Below are 25,718 nucleotides of genomic sequence, written 5' to 3' on the forward strand. Positions count from 1 at the left end.
AGCCAGTTGTAGTGGTACCTACTTTACATGGCTGTTTTCAGTGTTAAGTTAGTTAATCTAAGCACTTGATACAGTGTCTGGAGCACTGTGACCTCTCAGTATGCTGCCAGACTGCATTTCCTCCCAGCCCTTGCACTTGCTCAGCTGCCATCTGCATTCAAGCCTCAGCCTTCCAACACATTTGCACAGCTGTTCCCAAGTCCACTGATGGGTACAACATGAAACTCACAGGCTTCCCTGGACACTCAGCAACAAACTTCATGAAGAGGTGGCCATCCAGTCCTAGCATGCTGAGTTCGGTCAGAGTGTATTACATGCTCAGTCCCGTGGACAGAGGGAGTGGCCCCCTGTCACACACACACAGTTAATAAAGGCTTTAGGGAGTGTTGATGTCTAAGTACACAGGATTTGAATAGATCTGAGGCCTGTAGTGGTCCCAGCTATCTGTGCAGCTTTAGGCAAGCCGCTTAACCTCCCTACTCACACTAATACCTAGTGTCCCACGTGGAGTTGCTACCTACCCTAGTAGTTGTGCTATTAAGCACCCACACAGCTTGGCATATAGTAGGCTCTCATAAATTACAGCTAAAACAGATTTTAAAAATTAAAAAGCTCTCAATTATTTCTCAGATGTTCTCCAAGTATGTATGCCATGGCTTAACTGTGTGACTGTGAGTTTCCAGTGACATACAGCTACCTTCCAATCATAAGATCCCGTGTCCTTATCCAGAGAAAGTGATTCACTGTCTCTCAGGCAGGGACAATGCACACCCTCTGTTTTTCTGTGTCTGTGTTTTATGTACACCCGCTGTGTGTATATAACAAACACTAATTTCATCTACACGTATGAATGTCAGATTGTGGTGTGATAATCATAAATCCCTGCGCTAGTTTCGTTATTTCCTAAGTCGCACTGCTTAAACTGGAGGAGGTGCTTGAAGGCTACAGTAACATGATACATGAAAGGTTCTACCAATGATTTAGATGTTTCGCTATTGGTCTTTAAATCTGGTCCAAATATTTGAATGGACAAATACATAGAAATATCTGCCTATTTCATTCTGGAAGCAGTATAGAGACATAAAAAAGCAAAACAAAACTTTTAAATTGGTTGTGCTGAGATCAGGTGAATTTAATGTACTTTTTTCTTTTTTGTATTGACGTCCAATTGGCATATATGTTGGGTGTTCAACATTGTGATTCAACATCTACATACTTTATGAATTGATCACTGATAAATCTAGTAGCCATCTGTCCCTGTACAAACTTCCTGCAATATTATTGACCATATTCTTTATGCTGTGCATTATACATCCCCATTTATTTTATAAATGGTAGTCTGTAACTCTTGACCCCTTCATCTGTTTCATCCCCCCAAGCCCCTGCTCTCTGGTGACCACCAGGCTCTCCTGGACATAAGCCCTGCCGGTTTTAAAGCCAGACGTTATGAAGGCTCACCTGCCTGGTGCAAGTCCCCCTCGCTTGGGACCAAACGTGGGGCTCAGACCTCTTGCTCCTCAGGGCAGACCTCCACGGCTGTAACACTACTCGCCTCTGGGTCATCATACCGGGGGCGTGGGTTCCAACTAGAACATGTCTCTGGCGCTCCTACCCATCTTGATGTGGCCTCTTTATATCCATAGTTGTGGAAAATCGGTTCTGCTGGTCTCTGGGTTGTTGTCAGTGAGAGTCGTTCTATATGCAGTTGTCCTTCTGTGGCAGGAGGTGAGCTCGGAGTCTCTCTACTTCACTGTCTTAATCCAGCTCCTCTAATGCATCTTTTTAAAAGAATACATTTCTTTTAATCAGAGACACAATTTAAGTAATGCTTATTATTTTTCTTATTAGAGTAGAAATATTTATTAATTGTTCAAAAACAAAAGAATAATATGAACATTAACCATAATCCCAATGCCTGAAATAGCCACTGTTAATGATTTGGCAAATTTATTTTTCTTTGTAAGTGCTTTATAATTTTAGAGTTTCAAATTGAATTATACTGTATAGGCTGTTTATGTCTTACTTTGTTTCACTTGGTATTATAATTAGAGGAGTTTCACAGTTTATTAAATAATGTTCAAAAACATGACTTTTAGTGGCTGCATAAAACCCATTATCTGATTGTATCATAATTTATCTCCCATTACTAGAACATGCCTTTATTGCTAATATGAATACTTTTTACATTAATTAGAACTACCAGTTGTGTACCACAGAAACCTATCCCAAGACAGCCTAGAGAAAAGGGTAATTTATTCAGAGATTACTAGTGTGCTTCGGGGGAAATGAAAGAAGTGTTGAAAATCCAAACCACAGGAAGATGCAGCAATAGCTCGTGAGTCCGTGGAGTGAGGAACTCGCCCTGAAAGGCTCCCTCCTCCTCACTCACCCAACACACTCTGTTTATGTACGGGAGTGACTGTGTGATAGGCCATCCCTGCTTTTCTCTGGGTGTCGACTTCAGTGGCTTCTTTCTGTGTATGAACTTCATTTTCTCAGAATGCACCCTGTCTTCCACCACTTGGCAAGAAAATGACCATGGACAGCAGCCAGGCCATAGGTCTCAGCCACACACCCACACCCACACATGTGCACATCTGTGTGTACACGCACGCACTTCCACATGCACACCTCAGCTCACTTTATTCAGTTCTGATTTAGGGTGTACTAGTGAAGGGTTTTAACTGATCTAGCTTCAGTCAGTTCACAACCCCTGGTTGTAATGATCGGCAAGCCGGTAATGGTTATGTGGACTGTCATGGGAAGCAGTTTCTAGAAGTGAACTGTGCTCCACAGATCACTGTATAGACAGCAGTTACTTCCTGGAAAACACATCCATGTTCATATATCTTTCTGCACATCTATGAAGTATTTTGGGGATAAATTTCAAGAACTGGAATAACAGTTTAAAAGGGAAAGAAAATATTTAAGGCCTTTGATATGTATTCTCTTTTGTACCTATAGAAATTGGGTATCAATTTGATACCCTTATAAAGTGGGTTTAAGTGAAATCTCATGAATGCCATCTTAGCATATGTTAGTAAATGATATGCATACATCATGTTTACATTAAAGAAATACTATAAATCAGCCAGTCATTAGCAAGGTGACCATGGATGGATCAGTTATCTCTCACATAAGTTTCCTATTAATATTTTGAATTGTGTAATGCATAGTTTTTTGTTAGTTAATGAGCATTTAATATAAAAAAAACCCCACAAGTATGTTGAAGGAAACTCTTTAACAGTGTATGAACATGGTAGCTTGATTTTTATTACACACCTGTTATCTTTTAATATTTCTCAAGAACCTTACTTAATCTGGCTATTGATCTGCTGATGAGCCTTTTTGTCTTAGATTACTCTTCAAAACATCTTCCAGATCTGTGCTTTTTGATTCTGATTGTCACTCATTACAATTCCAGAGATGTTTTGAGAATGAAACTTTAAAACCATTTCTATTCTGTAAGTGCAGGAAACCTTTGAAGAAAATACTTTATGAAGGAAATACTTTGATTTGATTGGCAGTGAGGAAATTGAGAATTAAAAGGAGATAAAGAAGTTAGTAAACAGGTGAAGTAAATGTTATATCAGCTATAGACATTGGTTAGTCATTATTCCAACAAGCAACATGTAAAGAATTACGCAAATAGGTGAGTGATGTTAGTTACAAGGAGTCAAATACCTTGGTTAGTAGAAAAGAAAACATGCCATTTAATCCAAAGATATAATGATTTTTCTAAGATAGATTCATTTAATACTTCTTATGTTGAGTAACATTGTCATTAAACTATACCTCTGAGAATTATATGATACATTGAAATCCATATCAAAACATCATTTAGGCACTAAAGTAAATGCCTTTTATTGAAGAACTTGCATGAATTTTATGAGTCTATTCTGACATAACATGTACCTAAGAATTTTTCTCTCAAAAACGTTAATACATTTTGATCACTTGGACACTAATGTCTTTGAGTAATAAACACATCCTTGACTATAAATTTAAGAGCAGTATATTGCTTCTGTTCCTCTACTTCTGTTTGTGATGCTCTTTACATGGAGGCAGATACATATTTGAATATGGATTGCATGAAATAAAAGCAAAAAAATGCCAAAATATTTTAATGGTTATAAAAATATGAAAGTTTATGATTGACTAAATAACAAGATATTTTTGATGCTTAAACTGAAGGAGGAATTTGTCAGCTATACGAACAGGAGTGGGTTTGATGAAAGGGAGACAGTCTATAACTGGAGTCGTGAAAAGTCACATTTCTTTCAGACAGATCACTGCAGATGGTCATTTATGTATGTGTGCAAATGTTTCATGAAATGTTTGCACGCTCTGTTATACTAATATGCTTGTACATCTCTATAAGACTAACCTCCCCTAACATTGATTACAGTAGATGTTGGGTTCCTTTAGTTTTCTTTAGTAAGAAACACGTGGCTGAAATCTCTGTTGTTTCCCAAACACTTACGGACTCTTGAATCAAACATTTTCTGCACCTTACTCTAAATTTAATGTTTGCTGAACAAGCAATGTAACATTACTGAACAAAATTCATAGTATGGAATTTTCCCTCCACTTTTTGAGGAAATCAAGGAATGATATTTCTCTGTTGTTTCCTTCATGATCTTGTACAAGTGTACTTTATCATCGCAGCTGACCTCATAACCCTGCATTTATCAAAGCACTGTTCACTATTTGGTTTATAAGTGAGAGTGCACACCATGACATGCATCTTCAGGAAGAATGCACCGTATAAGCAGTACAACCTAGTATGTCACACAGCAACAGTACTATTTGCTTTTTAAGAGAAAACATGTTTAGACTGTCAAGCAATTTCAAGTTTTCCAGTACATTATCATCATCAGACATGAAAACTGTGGTTTAGAAATGTTTATTTTTCAGCCAAATAGAATGTAATTAAATGCAGATGTTTTATACTCCATAAAGTAATTTAGGGAATCACTTAGCAAGCACATTTTCATCAATGTTACAATTCAAGCCATTTCATGGCAGTTGCATTTTCAATTCAATTTCCATTAAAACAGCCTTCCAAACTACAAGTCATCGGTCTGCTAAAGTAGTACCTGAATGTGCCAACAGTTACACTTAATGTGCTCTGTGGATTTTTGAACTGCAGGAAACCATCAGATACTCCTCTGTACTTCAGAAAACTTTGCAAATAACAGGATTATGATTGTTTGTGTTTAACTTTTTGTACTTTATTGAGAATGGAAGAAAGAAAAAGTGTGAGGGAAAGAGAAGCATGGAGTTGCCTAAAGCTACATGCAATTGACAGAAATGCAATCAAAAAGAAGGAAAGAAAATCTATGTGGCCTTCCTTTCACTAAGACTGTCCTGCTAGGCTTCCCTCTCATCTCCCTCAGAACTGCCAACAGAATGATCTCTCACATTTTCCCACTCAAAGAGATGCTCTTCTTTACAAATTCGTCCTTCACTCAATTCTTTGTGTTGTTTCACTCCATAAATGTCATCTGTCTATCCTAGGACATAAGATAGATAGGAAAATCTCAGTGGAAGGTATTCCCACCAGTGTCGCCTTCTTGTAAAGGGTCAATCACATGCTTATAAAAACAAAAGGTAACTTAAACAGTCATAAGCATATTTATTGAGTACCATTGTTTACAGAACATTAAATATTTAAAAAGATATCATTTAGAATTGTCTGTTATAGAATTAGAGGTTAACTTTGAACAATGACAAATTAGCTTTTCCCCTGATAATAAAGTATTCTAATTACTAGCTTATTAATTAAACCAGACTCAGTATCTGACATTCTACTGGCCAGAAAGAATTAACGCTCTTCCACAAAGTGATCTTCCAACTCTGGTGATAATTAGCACATAGCAGAATCAGATTTCTCTTTGAGATGGGATTTATTCTACTTCATTTGGTTCTGGGAGTCATGAAAGAAGCGTTTTATGTAGCATCAGTCAACAAATTACCCTGCGATCCATCCTGTACAGTCATTTTTTTTCCCTCTAACTGTTTCTTGTTGATTTGGTTTCCCATAAGCTGTTATGCAGAGCTGCATAGTATAAACCTGTCACAGTTTTGCACTGTATGTTATGCACAGAGTTTCTGAAAATTTTCTCATGAAAAGACTTCTTTCAACCTGTACTTTCAGCAAGAGCTATTACCCTTCATCTCTAGTGGCTGAATTATTTGCAGCTGATGAGTCACATAATAGTTCTCAACTCTCCAAAGCACCCCTATTATGGGAAACTACTTCTGTACTGTGATTTAGTTTGTGAAATATGAAGTGCTGCCGTGTGGTTTCTTCTCAGAATATCTACGAGAAGAAAAAACAGATGCCAGTTGCTTGCTAGATAGAAATCTTAGAAGGATGAACTTCGTGTTCATGCTAAATTTCTCAAGAGTGATGTCACTTCAATTCAGGGCTTGCAGTCATCTGTTAATATTGTGCTTTCACATTCCAAGACTTAGTTATTAGGAAGTAAATGCAGTTTTAACATCTTCTCTACTATCTTTTTATTTTATAAAGTAAATGTCATAGGAAGTAAGTAAAATAATAAAGTCTAGGGGAAAAGAAAACAGTAATAAGGGTGGCAGTATAAATCTGGCTTGGGACCTCACTGAAGGACAGTTTAGAAGCTTGACAAATTCCCCCATTTATTCAAGACCCACAGTGATGGTAGGAAGGTATTAAATAAACATGTTCTAATAGAAGAGAAACAAATTTAAAGCAAATGACACAGCATTCTGTAGATAATTTAATATTTAAAACCTAGGAATAAAGTGAAAAACATTTCAATTAATATTCTAAGCTAATGTTGTATTTTCTTTTTTTCCTACCAGCAAAAACTAATGTTATTATAGCACTTAAAATATTACTGTATATGTTACATTTATTTAAAATTGAAGTATAGTTACAGTGTGTCACTTTCTGGTGTACAGCATAATGTCCCAGTCATCCATATATATATACATACATTTGTTTTCACATTCTTTTTCATTAAAGGTTATTAGAAGGTATTGAATATAATTCCCTGTGCTATACAGAAGAGATTTTTTTTAAATCTATATTTATATATACTGGTTATCATTTGCAAATCTCAAACTCTCAAATTTATCCCTTCCCACCCTCTTTCCTTTGGTAACCACAAGATTGTTTACTATGTGTTTGTTTTGTGGATGAGTTCATTAGTGTCCTCTTTTTTCTTTTTATTTTTTGAGTAACTTTGTGTTGTTTAAAATTGGCATTTGTGTACTTTAATAACCACAAACACTTTCTCATTGTTTACTACATTTCTTCTGTCTGATCAACTTTTGGGCCATTATTTGTGTTGATGTAGGTAAGGGATGAAGAAAAGTATTAGAAGAAGCTAAAAAATGGAATGTCACTAACTTAATCAAATAAAGATCTGCTAAGGACAGTTAAAAGAAAGGGATTAGAAAACAAGTTTATGGTTATGGGGAGGGGCAAGGGGGTGGGAAGGTATAAATTGGGACTTCGAGATTTGTATATACTAACTACTATGTGCAAAATAAACAAGTTTCTATTGTATAGCACTGGGAACTATATTCAATATCTTGTAGTAAGTATAGTGAAAAACAATATGGAAAGGAATATATGTATGTATATATATGACTGAAACATGCTGTACAGCAGAAATTGATACAACATTGTAAACTGACTATACTTCAATAAAAAAAAGAAAATACAGAAATGGGCTCAATTGTAGGAGAGAGTATGTGGGAACGATTTGTAAGACAAAGAAGTAGTCATTTTACCACATGAGGTGGTGCTAGCCAACAGGAAGGTTGTATTCAGGTAGCTGGGTTGTTTCACTAATGTGATTTTCCTTTATCGCTTTTTTAACATAATTCAGGAAAAATGTAAAATACTTTCCAATGGATTTGGATTTTTAACAGGGTTTTTACTCAAATGTGACATTGCACTGATTGTAGCTATTAGGCAGACTGACTTTATGCCCACAGCCTACGTTAGTACAAATCTGTTTTGTTGGTGGGAGGATATAAGTTAACATGTAAGGATGACAGACAACATGTGGGGGTTCCATAAGGTTATTAAAATCAAATGGGTCTGTGGATCTGTTTATATAGAGCTGAAAGAAATCCTTACTTTCCTTCTAGAAGAGGAGTTGTTTTCGGAGAGAGAGGGAGGGAAAGAAGGAGAGACCAAGAATTATAAATTTGTGCAACAATAAATTTAAATTTCTTTGATTTCTTTTGACTGTCTCAGAATGCTTTAAAATTCACTGATTTTGATTCTGTCTAAAATAATATAACACTCTTCTGGAGAAAATAGGCAAACTCATATGGATAGGTAAAGTTTTGTTTTAGTTTTTGTTTTTGCTTTTCCTTTAGTGAGCTATTAAAAGGGAATTCACTGTTAATTGCTTTTGTGTAGAAATTGCTGTTCTTAAATCTTTAAGAATAAATAATGTTTTCAGGCAGGCATTTTAAGATGATAAAATAAAAGGTTTTATAACGTTCCTATCAATATAAGATGTGTTATGTTGAAGTAACATATAATCCTATAAATCATATAATTTCAGTGGCTTAAAACAACAGGTATTTATATTTTTGTTCATGCTACCTGTCCATCATGGGTCACTGGGTGGAGGCAGAGTGTGGGGGTGTAGGTGTTCTCATTGTGGTCGATCAGGAACCTAGGCTGCCGCAGTTTTCATCTTAGCGTACCCTTCTGTTACTACCAAGACAAGCAAAGAACACTTGGCTCTGAACACTCCTAACTCCATGTGAATGTTTCATACCTCTCGTATTTCACTGTCTAAGGCAAATGAATTTATAATACTTAATTTCAAGAGTGCTGGTAATTTTTCTTTTCTTTTTCTTTTTTGGGCCAGGGGCTGGTAATTTAAAACCTATATAATACCCAGATGGGGACAGAGCAGGAATATTTGGTGAACTGTAACAACTCATTTATATATTGTTAAAAAAAAAAAAGTATTTTCTGTAAAACTCTGTAATGGCATATAAAACTACAGGCCAAATAAAATGTCTGAATTTTATGGAGAAAGAAATTTTCGTGAAGAGTGTGGAAAGCAGGTGAAAATTACAGTTTCGAATGCCAGTAAAGGAAACCTCTTTCCCTCCCATGGGGAAGGGTAATAACACCTCAGTCACAGTGCCCAAAGGGACTCCTGCATGCTGTGTAGATTCACGCATTTTTGATGTCACTAATATATTTTCAGGTCATTAAAATCCAGCTTAGTAAGAAAAGAGATTTGAGAACACATGTGCTATCATGACTAAATCAAATTTTCCCTAGTGAGGGATGACTGAGTCAGAGTTTCATTTTACTTGATATTCTCGCTTATCTTTATTTTTTATTTGCTTCTAATTTAGGAATCTCAAAGATTACTCATCATTGACCTGTTTTCATACCTGTTCCTATCACACCATGGTGATATTTTCAGCAGCATCTTACAGACCCTATTCTTTTTCTTCATAACTTCTTTTTATCATACTTGTTCACCCCAGGCATTTGATTATACTATCTTGTTCATAGGACCTTATAAGCAATATTTTCTCTTCCCTCACTGCATCTGTTGTTAAATAGTCTATCTTCCTTTCATAAAGATTTTGCACACCTTGTCCACTCCATGTTGCTGTTAATGTTGCCAAACACTGCCAGTATTCTGTTCCCTTTACTTCCCTGTCCTTACCTTGAGGCTTGGATTCTGATACTTGGATTAATCAAGAACTTCTGTAGTAGACGGGGTAGGTCACGGCTCAGTGGTAGAGTGTGTGCTTAGCATGCACGAGGACCTGGGTTCAATCCCCAGTACCTGCATTAAAAAAATAATAAGCCTAATTACCCCCCAAATTAAAAAAAAATTAGGATTCTGTGGTAGAAAAGATGTATCTAGAATTCTCTTCCTTGTGTTGTTTCCTACACCAACAGAGGAAGTGTGTGTTTTCACTCTGTGAAAGGACTGACTTCCCAGCAGTGCCACCATGAGAATGCTTCCCCAACAATGAAACAAGCGCTATGACATGATAGGTATTGGAATGAGGCGTCTCCAACATACCCCTAGCCCTCAGCTGCGATGTCCTGAGTTAGTTTTGATAGGAAGTGTAAGGCATAGTAAACCTGCTGCCCGTTCCATGTGTTTAGAAGTGTATTTCATCTGTTGGTGTTAATTAAACAGATTAAGGAAACTTTGTAAAGGACATCATCCCTGATGTGGTTTTTTTGTCCTGCTTGGACATGAATGAATGATATTCTAGTGAAGAAACTAAGATAATTTGTTGCCCAAATGGAAGGAAAGCTACCGAAGATGATAAGCTGCTTCACCTTTCTATGGGAAAGAAAGAGAAAGCAGAGAGTTATCAGATTCTATAAAGAGCTGAAGTGGAACTCATTGAGCAGTAGATGCGACATCTCCATTGTGCATAGGAAGAAAACCAGACTTAATGCCAAAGCGGAGGCTGTACCCTTAGCTCTGTTCATTTGCAAGGGCTGCCATAACCAAGTACCACAAACTGACTGGCTTAAACAACAGAAAGGTTTGTCTCGCATTTCTGGAGGCTAGACGTCCAAGATCAAGGTGTCCGCAGGGCCGGCTCCTTCTGAGGCCATGAGGGAGAATCTGTTCCTCGCCTCTCCTACCTTCTGATAGTTTGCTGGCAATCTTTGTGTTCCTTGGCCTCTGCTACATCTCCTGATCTCTGCCTCCATCTTCACAAGGCGTTCTCGCTGTATGTGTCTGTGTCCAAAATTTCCCCATGTTATAAGAACATCAGTGATATTAGGGGCTCACCTTCCTTTAGGATGACCTCCTCATAACTTAATTACCTCTGCAATGATTATTTCCAAATAAGATCACAGTCTGAGGTACAGAGGTTAGGATTTTAACTTAGGAATTTTGTGAGGACACAGTTCAGCCCGTAACACTAGCTGGTGACAATACCCAGACGTGACCTTAAAATCAAGAATTAGACTTATTTCAAAATCTGGCCGTGATTATAATGACATGGTGGACTCTTAAAATCACTTAATACTGTGCCCCACTTTCAGAGACTGTTGTTCACCTGGTCTGCAGTGGGGTTTATGGGTCATATATTTTAAAAATTCCCCAGATTATTCTTAAATGCAGAAGAAATGAGGACCACTAGAATAAAAGAATCTGGTTTTATAATAACAAAGCAGCCAACAGTTTAGGATTACAAGTCCCTTAGTTCAAACCTGATTCTGTTTTCCAGTGTTTGGAAGCTCCACTGTAAATACAAAGCTGCACCACACTTCCTATTGAAAGCCACTAATTCATCTAGGTTTACTGAATTTAAAATTGCTGTTTGTTTTTAATGTTCCTCCAAAGTCTATTCCCTGCACGGTTTATCTCATTCTCTTACATTATATTGTATGCAAGGGTGATGTTCAAAATATTCAGCAGTTGATAGGGCATAGATCCTGGCCCATCAGAACAGACCCCGGACTGATGAGAAGAGAATTGACCATAAACACCAGGAAGCTGTAAGGGCCGCCAGGAGGCTGTTCTGATATGTACAGCTGCATGTCAGCATGTGATTATGTCTTCTCCTCCTGCCACTGACTTTGGTTTCTCTATCCACTTACTGGTTTGGGAGGGAAATAAGAGCCACACATCCAAGCAGGAGGTGATTTGGTAGCTTCTGCTCTAAACCATGCTGCACAGCTCTAAAGAACTTGCATTCCCAGAGCTTTGTGTACCTAATCCAAGTATCTCAGGGATATCCAGTTACAGAAAGGGAAGTTTTAGTCAAAGTGCTTAATTTGTTTGTGATGGGTGATCCTCCCACCCTCCACCATACACCATTTCCTAGATTCCCTTGTTATATCCGCTGCATAATCCAGCGGCTAGAAGCATGAATAGCTAATGGGCAAGGTGACCACTTGTGGTTTCACACATAACTGTTCACAAATTACTTCAATCTCCTCAGTCTGCACGGATATAAATCAGGCAGCAATTCCGGCTGCCCTTGATAAAGTTCTCAGGTAAATCAGTCAGGCAGGAGCAGACTTACAGAAACGTTGGAATGGGTTGAGCTTTTCTGCTCTACTCATGAGCTACATTCTTTTGTCTTCTGCTAGATCATGAAGATACATTGAAACAATTTTCTAATAAGGTGTATCTGAATGTGTACCTGTTGACATGAAGCCACAAGGTACTGAGGGGCTAAATTTTGTTGAGAAAATTACTATTCCCTGACCACAAAAATCTCTTCAGACTGTTGAACATTAAAATGGAGCAATCTTTCTTTAAAACAGCTATCAAGATAAGGGGAGGTGAAATAATATATCCTCCACCAACTCTCAGAAAAATGGTTCGACTTTGTCTATCAGTTCGGCTCAGGGGAACCGTTTAATGTTATTTCCACAGCAGCAGTCTGTCACAGGTCTCATCGGAGCTGAAAGAACTTAGCTAAAGAAGCTGAAACAAGGTGCCGCCTTGTAGTTGAAAAATCTATTTTCATGGACATAAGAATCAAATATATAGCTTCCTTCTCTGGTGTAAACACTCTCCCCAAAGTTACCAAGGTGGTCCAAAACCTGAGAAATTTTTGCAACCTTTATAACTCATGATATGCCTGATCTTGAACCAGTTCCTTATATGTAATGCCTGCTATGTAAGGGGTGTCACAGGAATGTGATATATTTTTGTGTAAATTATTTTGTGAAATTAGAAAATCATACCAGTAGGAGGTAAGCTAATCTCTACTATCCACATTTGTTCTATTTCAGAAGTAATTAAACTGTATGAGAGGGAAGCACACACCTCTGACTTTCACAGGGAGGTGGAGCTTCCTCCCGGCAGCTGTCACCAGATTGCTGCCGCACAGTGCTCGGCCATCCTGCGGCGCGGCAGCTGCAGGGTGGCCTCGCCCACACTTCCATTTTTGTTCTTTCCACAAAGGACACTTCCTCTGTGGTTACAGTGCTGAAATAAATTGCTGTTAAAACCAAATTAGCCTCTTAGTTGCTACCATCTTGCCATTAGGTGAAGTCCCAAGTGTCATACAAAAGATATTTTCCATTATGCACTGAATCTTCTTGAGTGGATTCTGGATTCGTTTTCACTCCATTGCCCTGAGCTCAACTGGGGAACGTTTGTGGAGGAAAGGTTTTTCTCCTGTGCAGTCTCTTTGTATTCATAATTTTGCTTTTCTTCCTTTGTTTCCACTGTCTGTATTCCCCTATCAGTGTTTTAGTTCTTTTTTTTTTTTTTTTTTTTTTTAAATCTCACCTCAGGCACACCCCTCCTTTCCTAAGCCCAGCTCCTGGGAACCTGACCCCAGCCCGGGATCCGGGGTTCTTGCTTCCCTGAGAGGGTGTTCTAAGCGATGTCGTGCTAGACTCAGCCAAGTGGGGCCTGTGAGGGCCAGATGTGTGCATCTTTCCCAGCTCAGCGTTGTGACTTCACTTCAGTAGCTCAGAGGTGGCTGTGCTGGGAGTGCGTGCATCAGGCACATTGGCAAATGCTGCAGGTCAGGGCCTGTGCCCTCATGGAGAGCTAGCGCGGTGGTGTAGTTTCGGCTGTGAGGCCTGGCCTCCACATTTCCACATTTTCTGGTTCCCTGCATCGAAAATGACAACCTTAGTAGTGATTTCAATCATCCTGTAACCCTGCCTTACTTGCTGGCTTAGGCTACTATGAATTTACAGTACTTTTATTATATCGAGTGTGTGTTTGGAGGGGGTCTATCTGAAAAACAAATTCTGAGCAAATAGGTTACTGGGTTAAAAGATATATAAAATAAATGTTTTTATTTTGGTAGGTAATGCTAAATTGTCCTCTGTTTCCAGATTTTGAGCTTCTGCTAATAGTGCAGAAAAGTGCACACTTACTTCTCCACATCCTCACAAGGATTTGGTGTCTCCAAATATTATTTAACTATTCTGAGAAAAAAATATCTTTTTTCCCTTGGTTGTTATTTCTTTCATTATATGTTACATTGACCTTTCTTACGTATTTGTTGGCCATTTTATATTTATTTGTTACACTGTTCTTTTCCCTGGCGTTTCCTTTTCAGTCATTCTTGGCGAATTCGGATTCGTCCATCTCTGCTGACATCACCCACGCATTGGTTCATGTTGTCCTCTTCTTCCAGGAGAGCCCTTGCCACAGTAATCACAGTCACGTCACACTCCTGCTCTGGTAATGCCAGTATCTCTGCCACAACTGAATCGGACTCTGATGCTTGTTTTGTTTTTTGTTTTGTTTTTCAGACTGTGTTTTTTGCCTCTGAGCTCACCTTGTCATTCTCTGCGGCGCGCCAGGCACGATGGATCACGTAAAGGGAACAGAGGTAAATTGGCCCTTCGTGTGAGGTTTGTCTGTGCAGGAGTCAGGCTGTGTTTACTGTTCGCTGTAGCGGTAGTGTCCTAGGCAGAGTCTCCTCTAGTGTCTTTTTGCCTCTTCCGTTGTCTTTAGGTTTCCCTAAAGACTCCTTAAATAGGAATGAGCCTTGCGGTTCTTCCAGCAGTGAGCCCTCCATTATGATGTAGGATCCTGATTAATGCGCTGTCAAGGCGTAGGGGAGAGGAAGCCTCTGTAATTGTATAAATAGCTTTCATTCTTTGAATGAACCTGTGCCCCTGGGCTATGACCTTCAGCAGGGCTCCTCACCATTTTGGCTGTGTACCTCGGGTGACATGGGAAGGCTGCAGGGGGCTGGGGCTGGGTATTTCTCTTCTTGGTCAGGTAAGCTCTGGGAAAATCAAACTGGTCGGGCTCTGTTTAAAGTTTCCCTTAGAGACAGACATTTGTTAGGAAGAACAGAAGCTCTTGACATGTTTCACAATTGGTTCTTCTCCCCTTCCTCTGCTGGAAGCATGACGGGGCTTTTCTCTAGCTTCACAGTGAGAACTTAGTAAGCTTCTAGAGGTAAAACTCAGGGAAGTGAGGCAGCCCATTTAAGGTTCCTACTGATACTGTCTGCAGCTGAGGGCATCTGCTCCCTGTATAAATTGTGATTCTCTGTGTTGGCCTGTCTCTCCAGGTTTCAGGGCAGGAGTTTTCCCTGTGACTCCAATTCTCTGATAGATTAAAGAAACATTGTTGATTTTTCAGGGTTTGTTTTTTTTTCCAGCTTTTATCCTGTTGTGGGGATGGAAGTGACGTCTTCCAAACTCTTTACATGTCAGACCAGCCCATTCTTTTCAGCAGACTCTTTCATTGTTAGCATGTTTGAAATTATCAAACCAATATGAACCCCATTTAATTTCTCCTTTGGAAAAGAAGCTTTAGTGGACAGCTGAGAGGCTAGGACATCAGACTTCAATTGCAATATATTCCATGACTAAGCAGTGCATTTTTGCCCTGAGACCTTAGGAACATAATTAACCTATTTTTGCATGAGTTTGTCTTCCACAAAATGAGAGTTAATAGTAACTTCCCTGTCATATGTAGATGATTGTATGTTCTCTTATTTGATAAATACTAATTATCTAGACTTGAAATTGGCAAACTAAGGTCTGTAGTCCAAATCCAGCTCACTACCTGGTTTGATAATTAAACTTGCATTTCTAACAAACTGTCGGGTGTTGCTAATGCTGCTGGTCCAGGAACCACACTTCGAGAACCACTGACCTAAACTCTTCTAAAAAAAAAATAAAAATATCCTAAGAATTTGACTTTTATATCTACTTCCTTTTCCCTGAGCTCAGATGAATTTACTGTGTTTTGTTTTGAGTTTACTTTCTCGTGAAGGATGGAAAAAAAGAGAAAAAAACCCTCTAAACTCAGGGACACAGCTGAGAGAACTAGAAAGCCTAACGTGACTTCACCTGAAATTTCTCTAGTGTATCTCTTGTCTCCACCCCTACAAGCCCGTCAACATTCCCCACCTCCTCGTTCCGACTCTGCAGTGGAGCATCGCCCAGGCAGGGTCTCCACCATCGTGCAGCCTCCTGGAATTGGACGTTTTTACACTCTTCTCACTGTGGTAAGAGTAATTTTTTGCAATAGTAACCCGGGAACCTATAGGTAATGTTAACTGAAAGCTAGAGGAGCTCTGTTTGTGAAAGGAGGAATTACTGGGAGGTTTTGCTTTTTGACGGTGTGCGAATTATCATACTGTGAATTAGAAATCACTGCAGTTGGATTGACTGAGTTGTGAAGATTGTATACATTTGTAGGCATTGGTTTTAGGGATTATGAGCTGAGCCTGTCACTGCATTTAAAATGAAAGAAAAACATGTTTTAAATTATCAACTCTACCTACAATTTTATTTTACATGAGAGTTATTTAGATTTTAAATGGTGTAAAATAGATGATATAAGTTATAGTTTTTAATCAGGCTTCTTAAAATTTCCATGAATTCAGTTCCATAAGCATCTATTGTATACTTGCTATATCTAAGACACTGAGAAATACCTTTAAAAAAATGGGTAAGAGACTGACTTTGTTTTCATGCATTTGTATAAATGAAGGATAAAATTAATACAGAAGTAATTCATGAAGTAATAAGTAAATTAGTGTATAAACAATGCAGACCAAGATAAATGTTCTTAAAATATATAAATGTACAAGAAGCCAAAGAAGAAGAGAAACACCTGTGGCAAGGGGCAGCCAGCCGGTTACCCTGAGAACGTGTCGCTGGCCGTGGGTCTTGGGCAACAGCAGTGTTTACACTGGTGAGTGTTTTGTGTGAGGGCGTTTAAGTTAATAGAAACAGCATCTGAGCAAAAGCCAGGAGTCAAAAAAGTATGAACTATTTAGAATGGTGGGTAGTATTGTTTGGCTGTAGATACCCAGGGGAGAAATAAGTGATGAAACAAATACTTGTAGCTTTTGTGGAATACGTACTTCATCTGAGTTGGAATAAGTAGCAGTTTCTGAGCAGGAAAAGATTTGTTCAGAAATAAAGTACAAGTTGCCGAATCTGGCAAGGAGTTTTGCACTATGTGGAAATAAATTAGAAGATAAGATTATGAGCATCTGAAATACAGTAGCAGAAGTTAGAAAAAAGGTGAGAAATTCAGTACCAAATACAAGGACTATACATACATATATATATATATATATATATGTATATATCTTGGTATGGAGTCAGAGGTTTAAAATTTAACATTTCAAGTATGAGACAAATAGTTAGGAAAAATAATTGGTCTTTTTTATTTATAGCTGACATATTGCGGAAACATGGAAATATTTATGCGCAAATAATAAGGCGGTTCTCTTGAGAGGTGATATCAGGAATGATGCTTATTTTTCCTTTTTGCTATTCTCTACATTATATTTTGAAGTTTGTATTTTAGAGTCACATGTGTACTCAATTGAAGTTCTTTGCTAATCCTCTTTAATGTGTGGTGAACTGTTGTTACTGAATGCAAGTTCTCCTGTGCCTGAGGCACAGAGGGGCCAAACAAACCAAAACGGCAGAGTTTGGAGCAGAGAAAGGTTTATTGCAGGGCCAAGCACAGAGAGTGGTGGCTTGTGCTCAAAACCCCCGGATTCCCTGATGGTTTTCAGGAAGAAGTTTTATAGGCAAAATCTGGGGTGATGGCTGCAAGGTGTGTAACTTTGTTCTGATCGGGTGGTGGTGACGTAACAAGGTGGTGTTCCAGGAACCTTGAGCTCACTCTGAAGTTGCCATCCTCCACTGGGTGGGGGCTTAGTACCTGCAGAATTCAAAGATAACCGTTTCCTATATTCCAGCAGGGAAGGTCTAGGAGGCTGAATGAAGCCTGTTTCCTACAAACAAGGAAATAATGTGTACCCGTGAGGGGCTTGCTCAGTTTCCTACGTGTTGGTTAAAGGAAGTATGAGAGCCTAGTAATGATGACTATGCACTATGAACGTTACTTGAGTCACTTCTATTACTTGATATCATGCTACTGAAATCCAGTATATGCACTGTTCCCAATTAGTATTGTTATTTATTGTGGAAATTAGTAAGTGTTCCCTGGGGTACAAACATGAAAAGTATTAAGGATAAAGGTTTAAAAACATAATACATTCTGGAAGATTCCGTTTTATTTTTAAGGAAAATGGAACTTACTGCAATGCCGTTAATGTCTTCTTTTAGTTACTTTTGTTTTTGTAGGGTTTTATCATGCTTGAATGCCAAAAAGAAGCATTCTTACATAACTGGAATTTATCAGTTCACAGAGGAGAATGTGGGAGAGAGAAAATATGTTAGTGTGATTGTAACTTTTGATGGGATTATGGTGTTTCTGTTTACACTTTAATTTTTCCTTATTTCCAAACATTAAAAAGCATAAAACATACATTTCCAAAATAGTATGAAAAATTCCTAGAAAGTGTGATGTTTAATTTTATGTGTCAATTTGACTAGTCTAAGGAATGCTCAGATTGCTGGTAAAATATTATTTCTGAGTGTGTCTGTGAGAGTGTTTCTGGAAGAGATGAGCATCTGATTTGGTGAACTGAGTAAAGCAGGTGGCCGTCCACCATGTGGGTGGGCAGCATCCAGTCCAGTGAGGCCCCAGGTAAACTGAAAGGCAGAGGAAAGGCTAATTTGCTCTCTCTTCTTGAGCTGAGACCCATCTTCTCCTGCCCTTGGACATCATTGGTGCTCCTAGTTCTTAGGCTTTTAGGCTCAAACCAGGACTTAACACAATCAGCCTCCCATTCTTAGGACTTCAGACTTAGACTGAATTACATCACCAGCTTTCCTGGTTCTCCAGATGCAGATCTTGGGACTTGGCCTTCACAACTGTGTGAGCCAATTCCTATGATAGACAGATAGACAGATGTTCCAGTCAATCCTCCCTCACTTCCTCCTTCCCTTTCTTCCACTCTGTTTCTCTGGAGAACCCCAATACAGAGAGCACCATGCAGGTGGTAGCTGTAACACTATATTTTTCTCAAGTTAATACATTTGGATGGGCAGAAACTTAAGGCTCTAACTTCTGATGCTTATTTCAAATATGAGACTCATTTATTTACTTATTTAATAAAACAAAATAAACACAGACACACACATAAATACCCCAGTCTGAACTGCTGGTGTGGTTTGAGTGTGTGGTTGATGATAGGACCTGGATACTACGTCATCCCTATTCTGGAAGACCATACAGTCTTGGAGACCTATACATCCACAAGCAGAAACGATGATAACGTCTGCCAAGTGTTTAATAAAGAAGTATACAGAATTCTGTGGTGAAACGGGGTAGAAAACACCCTGTACTTCCCATGCAGTTAGGGGATAATGTATCAGAAGAAAAGATATTTCAGCTGAATAATTTAAGGATTTGAAAGGGGAACAGGAGTGTAGAACAAATACAAAAGAATAAAAATGTGCAAGAGAGACATGAAAGGATATGACAGACTCCTTGAAAAGGAGATATATATCATGACCAGGACATGTTGCAAGGGTAGAGGCAGAAAATGAAGCCCGATGAAATTAAGACAGATTGGGGCCTGATGGTAAAGTTCTGTAGGCTACGTAATTTAAAGCATATCTTGATGTCAATGTCATAGGACTTACTAAAGATGTTTTAAACAAAGGATAATTTTGTTTTCGTTTGGTGTTATTTAAAAACCAATATTTAACCATGTAAATTTAAAAGATCTAATTGACTTTATTAAATGATGCATGAATCGGGCAGCATCCCATCTAGCAAGTAACGGGGAGCTCCAGAGGGATACAGAAAGGGAAATGTTCTCAAAGACAGGATAAGAAAGTCTTGAATAGAAAGAAATTGTTACAGATTAGGTTGCCTACCTTGTCGGTGAAGAAACGTCTTATTTGGTGGGCTATTTCTTTTTCCTTTAGGGGATGGAGCAGGTCCATCTTGGGTGCTGACTGTCATTGGTCTGTCCTTGGTCTTTCATTGGTCCTCTCTGGTGCTGACTGACCAACTAAGACAGCGTTTCTGGGAAAGGTTGAAGCTCCCATTAGGGTAGGTGTTAAAGCCCAGGTTAGTGGCACAGCCTGCCTAAGTGACTCCATTTTGGGCCTTCAGTTTCTTTCTAACGGTGTCAGTGCTCATTAATGATGGGAAAGGGAAGGGATGCATTACAGAGGGGCCAACTGAGAACTCATTGTGAACAAACCACCCTGAGACGGATTAGCATACTTTATTCTTTCTAGACTAGAAAACCTTTAGGGTATAGTTGTAAATACTTTATTATGAACTAGGTAATTAGAATTTCTGTAGATCTGTGTCATCAGTTACATTGCGAAACTTGGGTATAGGAGAGGATTACCTGAATGATAGAGTAGTGTTCCAGCTGCTAAGTGACACGTTGTCTTCTATGGAAGCTACTCCACATACTAGGTCTGAGGGGAGGGAGCAGCGGGGGGGGCAGTGTTCATGGACTGTTCTCAGGGTTACTCAGCTGAATCACTTGCTTTTCCTTGATTAGTTTTTCTCTTCTACCCCAAACATTTGATTTATTCTCTAGTTAAAAAAAAAAAATTTTTTTTTATTTTTCTCCATTATTCTCAATGTTTTTATTTATTCATAAACTTTATGCCTGAAACTTTTGGAATTTTTTCTTTAAATACTAAAAAGCTAGTTTTTAAAAGATGAGAGGGAAGGAGTGAGGCCGGTGACAAGAACAGCAGCAAAGCCTGGTTTTCACGTCATTTCTGTGCTGTGACCCCTAGAAGCCTGCTTTGGAATCTGAACGTCAGGAATCGCCTTTTCTTTATTTAAGTCTTTCTGTAGAATTAACTTTTGCCTGAGCATAGTGGTTCTAGTTTGCAGCCTTTCTACCTGTGTAGGGGGAAGGCCAAGAGTAAAGAACTAAAAACACCTGTCACTGCAGCCCAGTGATTTTTCTGAAATGGGTGTGGCCCTGGGCTGTGTCCTTATGGATCCCTGCTGTCAGTAACTGCATTAATTCTCTGCACATCAGATCCTTTATTTTGCAACTCTGCCGCACTTGCTCCTTTACCTGCTTTTATATTCCTTCCCCTCTAAAAATTTTACTCTCTTCCAATTAAGTGGAATTTTAATTTCTTTCTGTAGAGTTTGGATAAAAAGTGGTCCTCTTTGCAGCTGGGTTCAGAAACCATTGTAGGTCTTTTCCAAAACAGTGATTCTATGATCTAGTTCTATACTGTGCTTATTAGGAGGGTGTTTAAAGAATAATAAAGATTGTATTTAATGTAAAATGTTCTTAATGGACTTGGGTCATTTTCTGGAAACTATTTGTGATAGTCTGGCCTTGTTAAAACCAGAGTTGTCTGTCTCCAGCTTTATGAATATGAATAACACAGTAGCACACATTTGCATAGTCACACATATCTGGAAATAATCTATGTATTTATAGCCTGTATTTTTGTAAAAATTCAAAAACATACACATATCTTAATTATTTTCATAAAACTGATAATGGTTAACAACTTGACAAAAATTTTAAAACAACATATAAAATAACAGTCTGAGTTACGCTATTATACTGTAACACTGCATTATCCAGTAGGATAAAAATCTTTCCTAACATCTTTTGGGGGTTGTGTTACACTCTCAGCCAATAAACCAAAACATAAAATTTAAACATTTTAGTCCTACTTATTACATGGTCATCTACCCTTTTTGAAGAGGCAGATTCAGAGACATAGTTTATTCTTTTATTTTCATAAAGATAATTTGTACCTAATATAGAAATAACAGTTTTCTGTGAATGGGACTCCTAATTTACGGGACCAAATCCAGAAGTGTAGTAATGAATAACCATGAGAGGTTCTATATCCCTACATTTCTAACCAGTTGGTCATACCTTTCATGCATATCTAATGATACAAAATATTAAGAATGTTGTGATTCTAGAATTTAATCTCTTTAAATGAAATTCTAAGCCTTAAATGTTACCCAAAGCAGACTATCTCATCTACATTTTATATTATGTAGTGTTAATCTCAGTAAATATTGTAAGAAGTAAAATTAAAAAGCTAATGTAGACATGAGGTAAAATTTGCCACATTTCTTGATATTTAAGCTCAAGATATATTTGAAAAGGGTATGAGATACCAATCAAACTGTAGAAACCAACCACTCATATTTAATAGAAACAATCACTACATTACTCTTAGTCTAGATCTCCTCAACTGTATATCGATTTATACTTTGCTTAAGAAAAAGAACATGATAGATGAAAATGTAAACTAACAAAGACCAAAACAGACTAAAACCTTGGACTGTGAGTTAGGAGATTCTCCTTCTACCCCTGGCTCAGACACAAATGAGAAATAGGATGTTTGGCAAGTTGTGTGACCTCTCTGGACCTGAATTCTCATTTATAACATCAGAAGGCTAGCATAAAAGTATTTTTAAGGTCTTTCTTGCATCATATTCTATGACTCTGTTTTCTTCCCATTAGCAAAATTAAAAGAAAAAAATCTAAGCTTAATATATAGCCCAGAGTACATTTGCTGCTGTAGTGGCGTGATCAGAACAAGCCGGAGGGAGGAGGTGAGCCAGGGACAGTTAGGGGAGCATCACATAAAGCGATACCTCTTTCTGACTACCTGCTGTATGGGTTTCACAGCTTCGCTCACATACTGCTTTCCCTACTGTTTTTCCAAACTGATCTTCAAAATAAACAGGCCAATACTTCCCTTACGATAGTGGTTGAAAGGCTCCACTCTTGGAGAAAATCCAAGTGTGAGAATAATCCTCCTCTTGTTTATACCTCTTTAATTTTAGTTCTGAATGCAAATGGAACTCTACCAGGAGAGGTGGTGGAGAAGTCGTGATTTCAGCTCTTTTGCAGTTAACAGTGTGGTAGGGAAGTGGTTGAAGTCAAAACCACATGAAAACCAAACGAACTGTGAGTCAGAAAGTTACGACATCCTAATCGCAGCTGGTCATAGTTTTATAGTCTGGAGCCTGGGACTTGGGGGGTGACCTTCCTTCTCCTTTCCACGGTCAAGCCAGTGCGTCTCTCTGCGGTCATTTACAGTTCCCTCGGTAACATTGTTTTTCATACATTCCAAATGATGTGTCCCTTAGGATACTGATGTTGGTTTTACACATCCTGAAAATCCTGACAAAAATACTGGCAATTACTAGTTAATCACATGGTTTTAACATTCTTAACTCTGTTTTTACCCCTCTGTTTCAGTTGTCATTTTTAAAGAGAGTTCTTTTTTATTTTGTTTTTGAATCTTGAAACCAGCCTTTTTTCCCTACCATTAGTACTCACTCCTGAGTGAGTTCACTTGACAGCTCTATGCAAATTGCACAGTGTAGTTTCAATGGTTCACTGCTTTCTATCTACTTTTGGTTGTATCTCATGAATTACCTTGATGTTTTTCTGGGAAGGAAGCTAAATTTTTATTACTCCCTTGTTTTCTTTTACTCAAAAAGTAGATAGAGGTCATATCCTAGTAGGCTTTTGAAAATAAACATAGAAAGTATATGGACTAGTAAAATGGCCTATATAGCATTTTACCATATATATTGATTCTTCACAAAAATCAAGGTATATTAAAAGTGGCCAAAAAAGCCCCCTAATTTTTGTGTTTTATACTCTTATAAATTTCTGGTAAATTTACATTTGAATTTTATCTAAGTGAAAGCAGATTCTCAATAGAGTTAAGAATAGATGTATATATCTTTAAATTAAGTTTAGTAACAACTAGTTTGTTATGGCCCAAGAAACTGGAGAAAAGCTTGAACAAATCAATCAACAGAACATTCCATTTCAATAAAATTATTTTGCAGTATCTTCCTTAATTAGCAAACTGATTGGTGTGTTAGCATCAACTCTGACTACACTGGAATGATTAATCCTTACATCTTATTTCTTCACCAACGTTTCCAACATAACATCTTGTAATTTTAATGCATAGTAGTTTGAAAATCCATGCATTGCCTTAAATAACAAACTTTTTCTCCTGATTATAACTCAACATAATGATCCTTCTCAACACCTGCATATGATATAATCTGTATACAAGTGCACGAGGAAAAGACTGGAAGTTACTGTACACAGCCCCACCACCATCACCACAGTCCCGTTTTAGGACTCTAACCATCACATCAAAGGACTCCTTGTGCTTAACTGCAGTTGTATTGGAGTTCTCTAGAGGAACAGAACCAAAGGATATACAGGTAACAGATTTATAAATGTAGAGATGGTACATGCCTACAAAAATACACAATATATAGAGACTTACTATAGGAACTGGCTCATACCAGCAAACCCCACAGTCTGTTGTTTGCAAGCTGGAGAACCAACAAGCCAGTGGTGGAATTCAGTCTAAGTCTGAAGGCCTGTGAATCGGGGCTGAAGGTGGAAGACCGGGGTAAAAGTCTGAGGACTAGGAGCCCCAGTGTCCGAGGGCAGGAGAATGGCCATCTCAGCTCATGCAGAGAGAGCAAGTCACCCCTTCCTCTGCCTTTCTGTTCTCCTCGGGCTCTCACAGGGTTGGATACTGCCCTCCTACACTGGGGACTGCCACCTGCTTCATGCAGTTCACCCGTTCAGACGCTCACCTCTTCCAGAAACGCTCTCACAGACATACTCGGAAATAATGCTTTTCCAGCTCTCTGGTCTTTTCTAGAAAAATCATACTGCCTTTTCCATAAATTTAATATAACACATCATGCATTATATAGTCCTTTTTGTCTGGCTCCTTTCATTTGGCATGGTTTGTTTGAGATTTGTCCCATGTTGCTGCATGTCTTAGAGGTGTTTTTTGTTTTTTTCCCCTGGGAATATTCTATTTTATGAATATACCACCTTTTGTTTATCCATTAAACAGTTGACGAACATTTAGATGATTTCCAGTTTGGGGGTATTATGAATAATGGGATAATGAATACTTACATAGAAGTTTGCATTACTGTTTGAGTAATAAAATATGGGTCACGTAGTGACTGTGTGTTTAACTTTTTAAGAAAGAACCAAACTATTCTAAAATGACTGCAGTGTATGAATGCTTCAGTTTTACATCCTTGCCAACATTTGCTATTAGTCTTTTTAAAATGTCACCCATTTTAGCAGGATCTCTTTTGGTTTCACTTCACATTGCCCGAACGGTGGCACTGCAGGTTTGGCATGTGTTTCCCTGAGGCCGAGGGACGCTGCGCTGCTTGTGTATCGTCATTGTAAAGCTCCTATTCAGATACCTTACAGTTTTGTTCTGATGAGGTTTTATTATTGAGTCATAGGGTGCTGTATTCATTTTGGATAAAAGCCCTTTATCTGATACATCCTTTGAAAACATTTTCACTATTTTCTTACTGGTATGTTTGAAGAGCAAACATCTATAATTTGGTTCAGTACTATAAATTTTTCATTTATTGATTGTGCTTTCAACATCATATTTAAGAACACCTTGTCTAACTAAATGTCACTTGAAGTTTCTCCTATGTTTTCTGTAATAAGTTTTGTAACTCTTTTGGGTCTATAACCCATATCAAGTTTATTTTTGTAAGGTGTGAGCTAAGGGTAAAGGTTAATTATTTTTATATGGATAGCCAACGTTACCAGGACCATTTTTGAAAATATTATTTCCTTTATTCATCACCTTGTCTTTATCAAAATAAATTGGTTACATAGGTAAGGGTCTGTTTCTGGATTATTTATGCTACTCACTTGATCTGAATGTTTACTATTATGCAAATAACATGTCCTCTTGATTACTGTAGCTTCATAATACTGTTTGAAAATAAGTGAAAGTCCACTAACTGGTCACCTTTTCTGATATTATTTGGCTATACTAGAAACTTTGCATTTCCATATATATTTTATGATCAACTTAT

The 25,718-nt window shown here is 38.1% G+C and overlaps 1 long non-coding RNA gene across 1 annotated transcript in view; it reads right to left on the reverse strand.

Moving 5' to 3' along the window:
* Positions 1-17,448: 17,448 nt before the first annotated feature.
* Positions 17,449-25,718, reverse strand: part of LOC116152224 (uncharacterized) — a 36,407-nt gene continuing 28,137 nt past the window's right edge. The window contains exons 7-9 of the long non-coding RNA XR_004135780.2: positions 20,206-20,399; positions 19,721-19,871; positions 17,449-17,651 (exon numbers count right to left, since the gene is read on the reverse strand). This is a non-coding gene — a long non-coding RNA (uncharacterized LOC116152224). The remainder of the gene's footprint in view (positions 17,652-19,720; positions 19,872-20,205; positions 20,400-25,718) is intronic.

Source organism: Camelus dromedarius, chromosome 3, assembly GCF_036321535.1.
Source record: "Camelus dromedarius isolate mCamDro1 chromosome 3, mCamDro1.pat, whole genome shotgun sequence".
Taxonomy (NCBI): Eukaryota; Metazoa; Chordata; class Mammalia; order Artiodactyla; family Camelidae; genus Camelus; species Camelus dromedarius.